Source organism: Lemur catta, chromosome Y (genome assembly GCF_020740605.2).
Source record: "Lemur catta isolate mLemCat1 chromosome Y, mLemCat1.pri, whole genome shotgun sequence".
Classification (NCBI taxonomy): Eukaryota; Metazoa; Chordata; class Mammalia; order Primates; family Lemuridae; genus Lemur; species Lemur catta.
The window spans coordinates 53,943-65,000 of record NC_059156.1 but is presented as its reverse complement, the minus strand read 5'-3'; the positions used below and the strand labels follow the sequence as shown (position 1 = coordinate 65,000).

Genomic DNA, 11,058 nt, shown 5'->3' with positions numbered 1-11,058 from the left:
CTCACAGACTCACCCAGAGCAACCTCCCGCCCGCCCTGCAAGCTCCATTCACCGTGAGTGCCCTGGCCGGGTAGGTGTCCCACTGCACAAAGACCTATCAGACCGCATTTCTTCCATTATTATAAGTAGCCATACATTCTTTTAGGACCGTAGCCGTAGGGTACACCTCCAGGCACAGTTGCGGGGGGGGGGGGGGAGAGGAGGGAAGAGGCCATTCTTCACGTATCGTTGGGTAGCACCGGGGCAGGGGAGGCAGTTTCCTCCTGCTCCTCCTCGTCCCCCTTCTCCCTGGATTTGCTTCTTCCTGGTTTTTTCTTTATTCCTCTCCCAGTTCCCCCTTCCATCGTCTTGACGGATTTGGATGAGACGTAGACATTTTCTATGTCAGGCTTTACTCATCCCGAGGGAGGAGGAGAAAAGTAAGCCGCCTACCATGACACAATGGAACGGAAGCTTGTGAGCCACTGACTGCTGTGGCATTCTGACACTTGGTGTTTTTCAGGACATTCTATATTTCCGCTATCCCACTAGAATATATCCCCTTGATCACTCCCGTGTACCCCCATCCCAGCTTTTTCGTGAGCCACCCTCAACGGCCGTGACAATGTGGTGCGGGGACTCCCTCCGTCTGGTGCCTTACACTCGCACATTTGGGGTTTCGTATCAGGATAGCAAAGTGATCGCCTTTCAATAACCTGGCTGGCCACGGTGGCTCATGCCTGTGACCCCAGCAACTTGGGAGGCAGAGACGGGAGCATGACTTGAGCCCAGCAGCCGGAGACCAGCCTGGGTAACACGATGAGACCTCGTCTCTACCAACAAAATATAAAAAAAGAAAAATTTTGCCTGGTGTGGCAGCATCTGCCTATAGTCCCAACTGCTCACAAGGCTGAGGCAGAGAGGATCACTTAAGCCCTGGATTTGGAGCTTGCCGTGAGCTACAATCAGGCCAAGGCGGCCTGGCTGGGAGAGGACAGAGTGAAAGGAATCCTGTCTCAAAAAAAAAAAAAAAAAAAAAAAGACAGAAAAAGAAAAGAGGAAAGAAAGTAAAAAGAAAAGAAGACCGACGACACAGCTTAGAAGTCTCGGTGTTACCGAAAACTCGGCCGCTTGCCCACGAGGCAAATAGCGAGGACAAGCTGTGTGAGGAGGAAGGAAAGAGGGAGTCTATTTGGCCGGTAAAGGAGGAAATCAGGTAGACCTTCCCATCTCAAACCCCCAAACTTCCCGAACAGAGGGCTAGGCAGAAATAGAGAGCTTTTAAAGGGCGCGGGAGGCGGGGGATGGGGGTGGGTAGGGATGGGTGGGGGGAGCGTGTGGTTCTCAGCTTTAGCAATGATTGAGGTTAATGATTTCAATGGTCCAGGCTCTGCCAAAAGCAAAGCCTGTGAACTCTGCCGGCCACCCACCTGGGGGGCAGGGGACCACTTGGGAGTTTTAAGAAAAGATTTAACCTGCCGTGGGGACATAGGCCAGACTACGAGTTCCCAAAAGTTGGGGGGGTTGGGGGAGGAGAGCGTAAAAGGACAGAACATCTTTCTGTCCCTTTTTGGTTTCTTCTTTTTTCCCCCCTAGGTGCCAAAAGATATGAGCCCGGTGCCGAAAAGAAATAGGTATGGGCGCCCACGTGCACACGCAGAGATATACGATCGAATACGTCGTGTTCACAGTGTTTCCGAGTCGAGGAAACTGGAAGATGATGGGGGAAGGATCACGGGCAACTTCGTATTTCTTCCAGGACAGGAAAATGGACCCGAAGAGAAAAACGCATCGTTCTCGGCGTAGGATAAAACGCTACGTCTTGTTATATAATATGAGGCATTCTGTGATTTAAATTTTTATCCGAGATGATATTCAGTAAGCCTACAAAACAAGATAAAAGAGAGACGAACACAAGGGTGAAAAAAAAAGAAAAAAACCTAGGGGCACAGGCCTATGGTCCCGGGAGGAGGCAGGGAGCGGGAGGAGGGGCGCCTCCCGCAGACAACAGGGCGGGTGGGCGGAGAGCCGCCAGAGGCGAGGGCTGCCTCGGGCGGGGCCCAGAGCTGCGGGCCCAGGAAGAAGGGAGTGGGACCGGTCGTGCTCTACTCCCCGCCGCTGATCCGAACCACGCCCCGCCCTCCAGCCCCCACCCCGCCCCGGGGAGTCAGCTCTTAAACTCCCAACGTCACCTGGCTTTCCGCGATCACGATGGCTGATCAGAGTGGCCGCTAGGTGACACCCGACAACCGGTGCCAGTGTCAGCCTGAAAAGAAGGGACCCTATGACGGGGGTGGGGAGGGGTGGGGGTGGGGCGCACAGTGGGCGGCCCGGTCAGCTCCCCTTCCTCCTTGGAGCGGATCGGATCATCTGGAACTTTATCCCGAGAGGAGAGAGTGACACTGGGTGTGTGCTAGGAGCCGGCGGGTTGGGACGGGGACCTACCCGAGAGGGAAGTCGAGTACAGGGAGTTTCACAGTTGACCCACTGACGATCTCAAGGCCCGGACAGTAGAAGCGTGGCAATATCTGTCACCGTGGAATGAACACTTGGCACCAAAGACCTTTGTCTTTGCTGGCCCCCTGTGCCCAGGGGGACACGTGGCCAGAATCTGACATCCTAAATGTCTTCTTAGAAAGAATTGGGGGGTGGGGGTGGGGGCGGGGGAGAGAGACAGAGAGAGAAAAGAAAGGGGCAAGAAACGGCTGCCACGAAACTATCAGAACAGACAAGCGATCGATGGGGCCTATCCGGTTAAGTTCTTTCCCTACCCAGAGAACGACTTAACATAGCTGGTGTCACTGCAGTCGGGCCACGTTCCGGTATATGCATGTACACCGACACACACACAGACGCACGCACACACACACACACACACACACACACACACACACACACAAACACACACACACATAAAATTAGTCGGGCATGCTGGCGCATGCCTGTAGTCCCAGATACTCGGGAGACTGAGGCAGTAGGATCGCTGAAGCCCAGGAGTTTGAGGTTGCGGTGAGCTAGGCTGCCACCACGGCACTCAGTCTAGCCCGGGCAACAGAGGGAGACTCTGCCTCAACAACAACAAAAAAGAAATCCCCCAATCGAACAAGGTATAGAAAAATTATGGTGGTGGTCGTGGTGGTGGCGGTGTGGGGGTAGGGGGGCGGGGGGGCTGCTGGTGTGGGGGGGTGCCGGTGCCGGTGCAGTGGTCACCGTCCTACTACTAAAAGGGAGAGCAGAATCAAGTTCTGGGACATAAAGTTCATACTGGAGCCACCGGTGGAGCGAGGGAATGTTTCTTCTACAGGACCAGTATTTCCTTTGCTGCCCCCTCCCCCAATGCCATAAATAATGTGTCGATGAGGACGTACACACCGTTGTCCCTGGTTGTGGGTCGGGGGTGGGGGTGGGGGTGGGGGCGGGGGCGTCGCAGGGGGTAAAGTCAAAGCGATGTTTTTGTAATAAAGAGACATACGGCCCCCCGGGATACAGGCTGGGGACTTCACCCGTCAGCTCTAGGGAGTAACACAGGCAAGCAGTGCTCACCGTCAGTCTTAACTAATTAAAAAAAAAAAAAAATAGAAAATAGAAAAAACGGCCGGGCGCAGTGGCTCCCGCCTGTAATCCTAGCACTCTGGGAGGCCGTGGCGGCAGGATCGCTCAAGGTCAGGAGTTGGAGACCAGCCTCAGCAAGAGCGAGACACCGCCGCCGCCCCGCCCCGCCCCTCCCCGTCCCTACAAAGAGAGAGAAATAAATTATCTGGAAAATTAAAAATAGATATAAACAACCTTAGCCGGGCACGGTGGCACGTGCCGGTATTCCCAGGTATTCGGGAGGCTGAGGCAGAAGGATCGCTTAAGTCGAGGAGTTTGAGGTTGCCGTGAGCTAGACTGACGCCACGCCACTCTAGCGAGGGCAACAGAACGAGACCCTGTGAGAAAGAAAAGAAGAAAGAGAAAGAAAAGAAAGAGAGAGAGAGAGACAGAGGGAGAGAAGGAGACAGGGCGAGAGTGACAGAGACAGAAAGGGAGGGAGGGAAGAGTAGGAGGAGGAGAGGGAGAGGGGGAGAGAGAGAGAGAGGGAGGGAGGGAGGGAAGAGAAGGAGGAGGAGAGGGAGGGGGGAGAGAGAGAGAGAGGGAGAGGGAGAAGAAGAGGGCGAGGGGGAGGGGGGGGAGAGAGACACGGGGGAGAGAGAGAGGGAGAGAGAGGGAGGGAGGGGGGGAGAGAGAGAGACAGAGAGAGGGAGGGAGAGAGAGAGAGAGAGAGAGAGAAGAAAACTATTAAAAATTCGGTACCAGATCCATCGGTCGGTACTCTGAAGCGTGACGATCGGGTGTTCCCGTGCACGTGTGAGATGTGTCTTCTCCCTCACGCCGCGTTTCTCACACACACACACCCACCCACACACACACACATCACCCATGTGCCGCGAAAAAAGCAACAAAAAGAGAGAAAGAGATGAAAAAGGGAGAATGGAAACAGGGAAAAAAGAGGAAGGAAGAAAGAAGTTTTGAACAAAAGAGACCAAAGTCACAGCGAGAAGGAAGAATACTGAGCGCGGAGCGACACCTAGTGACCACACCGTCAAGGGCACACTACGGCCCCAATTGGCCAGAGACATCTGGTGGACCCCAGGGCACTGCGCGAAGGGAAGCCGAGGGCAACCTGTGGCGGACCCGGGTCACGGCGTCTGCAGGCGATTACCAGGCGGCCACAGGAGGCCGGGGAAACTCATTCTCAGCGGGGGGTGGGGGGAGGGGAAGTGATCGCAAAGTCACACCCGACAGATCCCTTTCCAGTTCATAAACGTGGTGATTGCGTGTTCACACGCACGTGTGAGGTGTGCCTCCTGCTGTGTCGGCACATCCCCCGCGTGACGTGAAACCATGATTGGGGGGGGCGGTTTGCGATGAAAGTCACGCCAGGTCCCCGGGAGAGTTCGTGAGCCTGATAACTGCGCGCGTGCGGAGGAAAACAGGGGGCGGGGGGGGGGTTGGAAGCGAAGCAAGGAAGAAGGAGCGAGCGAGCGAGCTAGCGGGGGGGGGGGGGGGGGGCGGGGACGGGGCGGGAGGAGGGAGACGAAAAGAAAAGAGTGGAGAAGTCCGCGAGGACGGAGCCCTCTGGCGGTGACCGCTGGCATAGCGTCGAGGAGCCCGGCCCCGGCCGCGGTCCCGCCGAGACTGAGTGTGACGGGGACATCTGGTCGACCCCGCGTACCGCGGCGTCCGCGCGCGGCGCCGGCGGGGGGCGCGAGCGCGGAGACAGCGGGTCCCCGCCGTCCTACCCTCACGGGGGCCCGCCGGCCTCCTGGTCGACCCCGACTCTCGGGGGAAAGAAGGGCGGGGGGGACCGGCCGGTCCCCCGACCGGAGGGCCACCCCTTCCGCCCCCGCGGCGACGGAGAGGGCCGCGGCGGCCAGACCGGCGCGGCCCCTCCCCCGCCGGCGCCTCGGTCGCCCCGTCTCCCCCACCCACCGACCATCGCGCTCCTCCCGGGAACCCCGGTCCCAGCCCGGAGGACGAGCCCCGGCGGGTCGCGCGGGGAGGAGGCCGCGTGGTGGGGGTCGGGGTCCACCCCGAGGCGTGACTCCGGGCGCGGCCTGGAGGGGAGGGGAGGGGAGGGCCGCCCCCTCCACCTTCCCCGGCGCCCCCGACCGACACACCGCGTGCCCGCGCGCGCACCCCCCCCCCCGCCCCGCCTTAGCCCTGGCGCGGGAGGGGCCGAGGCAGCGCGGAGGGCCGGAGCGACGGGAGGGGCCGAGGAGGCGGTGACCGACGGACCCGGGGAGACCCGCGCCCCGAGGGGCCGCCGCCGGCCGGCCGGACGCGCGCGCGCGCGCGCACCCGCCCGCCGGGACAAACCCTTGTGTCGAGGGCTGACTTTCAGTAGATCGCAGCCAGGGAGCTGCTCTGCTGCGTACGAAACCCCGACCCAGAAGCAGGTCGTCTACGAATGGTTTAGCACCAGGTTCCCCACGAACGTGCGTTGCGTGACGGGCGAGGGGGCGGCCGCCCTTCCGGCCGCACCCCGTTTCCCAGGACGAGGGGCGCTCTAACTCACAGACTCACCCAGAGCAACCTCCCGCCCGCCCTGCAAGCTCCATTCACCGTGAGTGCCCTGGCCGGGTAGGTGTCCCACTGCACAAAGACCTATCAGACCGCATTTCTTCCATTATTATAAGTAGCCATACATTCTTTTAGGACCGTAGCCGTAGGGTACACCTCCAGGCACAGTTGCGGGGGGGGGGGGGGAGAGGAGGGAAGAGGCCATTCTTCACGTATCGTTGGGTAGCACCGGGGCAGGGGAGGCAGTTTCCTCCTGCTCCTCCTCGTCCCCCTTCTCCCTGGATTTGCTTCTTCCTGGTTTTTTCTTTATTCCTCTCCCAGTTCCCCCTTCCATCGTCTTGACGGATTTGGATGAGACGTAGACATTTTCTATGTCAGGCTTTACTCATCCCGAGGGAGGAGGAGAAAAGTAAGCCGCCTACCATGACACAATGGAACGGAAGCTTGTGAGCCACTGACTGCTGTGGCATTCTGACACTTGGTGTTTTTCAGGACATTCTATATTTCCGCTATCCCACTAGAATATATCCCCTTGATCACTCCCGTGTACCCCCATCCCAGCTTTTTCGTGAGCCACCCTCAACGGCCGTGACAATGTGGTGCGGGGACTCCCTCCGTCTGGTGCCTTACACTCGCACATTTGGGGTTTCGTATCAGGATAGCAAAGTGATCGCCTTTCAATAACCTGGCTGGCCACGGTGGCTCATGCCTGTGACCCCAGCAACTTGGGAGGCAGAGACGGGAGCATGACTTGAGCCCAGCAGCCGGAGACCAGCCTGGGTAACACGATGAGACCTCGTCTCTACCAACAAAATATAAAAAAAGAAAAATTTTGCCTGGTGTGGCAGCATCTGCCTATAGTCCCAACTGCTCACAAGGCTGAGGCAGAGAGGATCACTTAAGCCCTGGATTTGGAGCTTGCCGTGAGCTACAATCAGGCCAAGGCGGCCTGGCTGGGAGAGGACAGAGTGAAAGGAATCCTGTCTCAAAAAAAAAAAAAAAAAAAAAAAAAAAAGACAGAAAAAGAAAAGAGGAAAGAAAGTAAAAAGAAAAGAAGACCGACGACACAGCTTAGAAGTCTCGGTGTTACCGAAAACTCGGCCGCTTGCCCACGAGGCAAATAGCGAGGACAAGCTGTGTGAGGAGGAAGGAAAGAGGGAGTCTATTTGGCCGGTAAAGGAGGAAATCAGGTAGACCTTCCCATCTCAAACCCCCAAACTTCCCGAACAGAGGGCTAGGCAGAAATAGAGAGCTTTTAAAGGGCGCGGGAGGCGGGGGATGGGGGTGGGTAGGGATGGGTGGGGGGGAGCGTGTGGTTCTCAGCTTTAGCAATGATTGAGGTTAATGATTTCAATGGTCCAGGCTCTGCCAAAAGCAAAGCCTGTGAACTCTGCCGGCCACCCACCTGGGGGGCAGGGGACCACTTGGGAGTTTTAAGAAAAGATTTAACCTGCCGTGGGGACATAGGCCAGACTACGAGTTCCCAAAAGTTGGGGGGGTTGGGGGAGGAGAGCGTAAAAGGACAGAACATCTTTCTGTCCCTTTTTGGTTTCTTCTTTTTTCCCCCCTAGGTGCCAAAAGATATGAGCCCGGTGCCGAAAAGAAATAGGTATGGGCGCCCACGTGCACACGCAGAGATATACGATCGAATACGTCGTGTTCACAGTGTTTCCGAGTCGAGGAAACTGGAAGATGATGGGGGAAGGATCACGGGCAACTTCGTATTTCTTCCAGGGCAGGAAAATGGACCCGAAGAGAAAAACGCATCGTTCTCGGCGTAGGATAAAACGCTACGTCTTGTTATATAATATGAGGCATTCTGTGATTTAAATTTTTATCCGAGATGATATTCAGTAAGCCTACAAAACAAGATAAAAGAGAGACGAACACAAGGGTGAAAAAAAAAGAAAAAAACCTAGGGGCACAGGCCTATGGTCCCGGGAGGAGGCAGGGAGCGGGAGGAGGGGCGCCTCCCGCAGACAACAGGGCGGGTGGGCGGAGAGCCGCCAGAGGCGAGGGCTGCCTCGGGCGGGGCCCAGAGCTGCGGGCCCAGGAAGAAGGGAGTGGGACCGGTCGTGCTCTACTCCCCGCCGCTGATCCGAACCACGCCCCGCCCTCCAGCCCCCACCCCGCCCCGGGGAGTCAGCTCTTAAACTCCCAACGTCACCTGGCTTTCCGCGATCACGATGGCTGATCAGAGTGGCCGCTAGGTGACACCCGACAACCGGTGCCAGTGTCAGCCTGAAAAGAAGGGACCCTATGACGGGGGTGGGGAGGGGTGGGGGTGGGGCGCACAGTGGGCGGCCCGGTCAGCTCCCCTTCCTCCTTGGAGCGGATCGGATCATCTGGAACTTTATCCCGAGAGGAGAGAGTGACACTGGGTGTGTGCTAGGAGCCGGCGGGTTGGGACGGGGACCTACCCGAGAGGGAAGTCGAGTACAGGGAGTTTCACAGTTGACCCACTGACGATCTCAAGGCCCGGACAGTAGAAGCGTGGCAATATCTGTCACCGTGGAATGAACACTTGGCACCAAAGACCTTTGTCTTTGCTGGCCCCCTGTGCCCAGGGGGACACGTGGCCAGAATCTGACATCCTAAATGTCTTCTTAGAAAGAATTGGGGGGTGGGGGTGGGGGCGGGGGAGAGAGACAGAGAGAGAAAAGAAAGGGGCAAGAAACGGCTGCCACGAAACTATCAGAACAGACAAGCGATCGATGGGGCCTATCCGGTTAAGTTCTTTCCCTACCCAGAGAACGACTTAACATAGCTGGTGTCACTGCAGTCGGGCCACGTTCCGGTATATGCATGTACACCGACACACACACAGACGCACGCACACACACACACACACACACACACACACACACACACACAAACACACACACACATAAAATTAGTCGGGCATGCTGGCGCATGCCTGTAGTCCCAGATACTCGGGAGACTGAGGCAGTAGGATCGCTGAAGCCCAGGAGTTTGAGGTTGCGGTGAGCTAGGCTGCCACCACGGCACTCAGTCTAGCCCGGGCAACAGAGGGAGACTCTGCCTCAACAACAACAAAAAAGAAATCCCCCAATCGAACAAGGTATAGAAAAATTATGGTGGTGGTCGTGGTGGTGGCGGTGTGGGGGTAGGGGGGCGGGGGGGCTGCTGGTGTGGGGGGTGCCGGTGCCGGTGCAGTGGTCACCGTCCTACTACTAAAAGGGAGAGCAGAATCAAGTTCTGGGACATAAAGTTCATACTGGAGCCACCGGTGGAGCGAGGGAATGTTTCTTCTACAGGACCAGTATTTCCTTTGCTGCCCCCTCCCCCAATGCCATAAATAATGTGTCGATGAGGACGTACACACCGTTGTCCCTGGTTGTGGGTCGGGGGGTGGGGGTGGGGGTGGGGGCGGGGGCGTCGCAGGGGGTAAAGTCAAAGCGATGTTTTTGTAATAAAGAGACATACGGCCCCCCGGGATACAGGCTGGGGACTTCACCCGTCAGCTCTAGGGAGTAACACAGGCAAGCAGTGCTCACCGTCAGTCTTAACTAATTAAAAAAAAAAAAAAATAGAAAATAGAAAAAACGGCCGGGCGCAGTGGCTCCCGCCTGTAATCCTAGCACTCTGGAGGCCGTGGCGGCAGGATCGCTCAAGGTCAGGAGTTGGAGACCAGCCTCAGCAAGAGCGAGACACCGCCGCCGCCCCGCCCCGCCCCTCCCCGTCCCTACAAAGAGAGAGAAATAAATTATCTGGAAAATTAAAAATAGATATAAACAACCTTAGCCGGGCACGGTGGCACGTGCCGGTATTCCCAGGTATTCGGGAGGCTGAGGCAGAAGGATCGCTTAAGTCGAGAGTTTGAGGTTGCCGTGAGCTAGACTGACGCCACGCCACTCTAGCGAGGGCAACAGAACCAGACCCTGTGAGAAAGAAAAGAAGAAAGAGAAAGAAAAGAAAGAGAGAGAGAGAGACAGAGGGAGAGAAGGAGACAGGGCGAGAGTGACAGAGACAGAAAGGGAGGAGGGAAGAGTAGGAGGAGGAGAGGGAGAGGGGGAGAGAGAGAGAGAGGGAGGGGAGGGAGGGAAGAGAAGGAGGAGGAGAGGGAGAGGGGGAGAGAGAGAGAGAGGGAGAGGGAGAAGAAGAGGGCGAGGGGGAGGGGGGGGAGAGAGACACGGGGGAGAGAGAGAGGGAGAGAGAGGGAGGGAGGGGGGGAGAGAGAGAGACAGAGAGAGGGAGGGAGAGAGAGAGAGAGAGAGAGAAGAAAACTATTAAAAATTCGGTACCAGATCCATCGGTCGGTACTCTGAAGCGTGACGATCGGGTGTTCCCGTGCACGTGTGAGATGTGTCTTCTCCCTGACGCCGCGTTTCTCACACACACACACCCACCCACACACACACACATCACCCATGTGCCGCGAAAAAAGCAACAAAAAGAGAGAAGAAGAGATGAAAAAGGGAGAATGGAAACAGGGAAAAAAGAGGAAGGAAGAAGAAGTTTTGAACAAAAGAGACCAAAGTCACAGCGAGAAGGAAGAATACTGAGCGCGGAGCGACACCTAGTGACCACACCGTCAAGGGCACACTACGGCCCCAATTGGCCAGAGACATCTGGTGGACCCCAGGGCACTGCGCGAAGGGAAGCCGAGGGCAACCTGTGGCGGACCCGGGTCACGGCGTCTGCAGGCGATTACCAGGCGGGCCACAGGAGGCCGGGGAAACTCATTCTCAGCGGGGGGTGGGGGGAGGGGAAGTGATCGCAAAGTCACACCCGACAGATCCCTTTCCAGTTCATAAACGTGGTGATTGCGTGTTCACACGCACGTGTGAGGTGTGCCTCCTGCTGTGTCGGCACATCCCCCGCGTGACGTGAAACCATGATTGGGGGGGGGCGGTTTGCGATGAAAGTCACGCCAGGTCCCCGGGAGAGTTCGTGAGCCTGATAACTGCGCGCGTGCGGAGGAAAACAGGGGGCGGGGGGGGGGGTTGGAAGCGAAGCAAGGAAGAAGGAGCGAGCGAGCGAGCTAGCGGGGGG

The 11,058-nt window shown here is 57.4% G+C and overlaps 2 pseudogenes; both read left to right on the top strand.

Moving 5' to 3' along the window:
- The first annotated feature begins 4,764 nt into the window (after positions 1–4,764).
- Positions 4,765–4,856, top strand: LOC123629121 (annotated as a pseudogene).
- A 5,945-nt stretch (positions 4,857–10,801) lies between these two features.
- LOC123629120 lies at positions 10,802–10,893 on the top strand (annotated as a pseudogene).
- Positions 10,894–11,058: the final 165 nt, after the last annotated feature.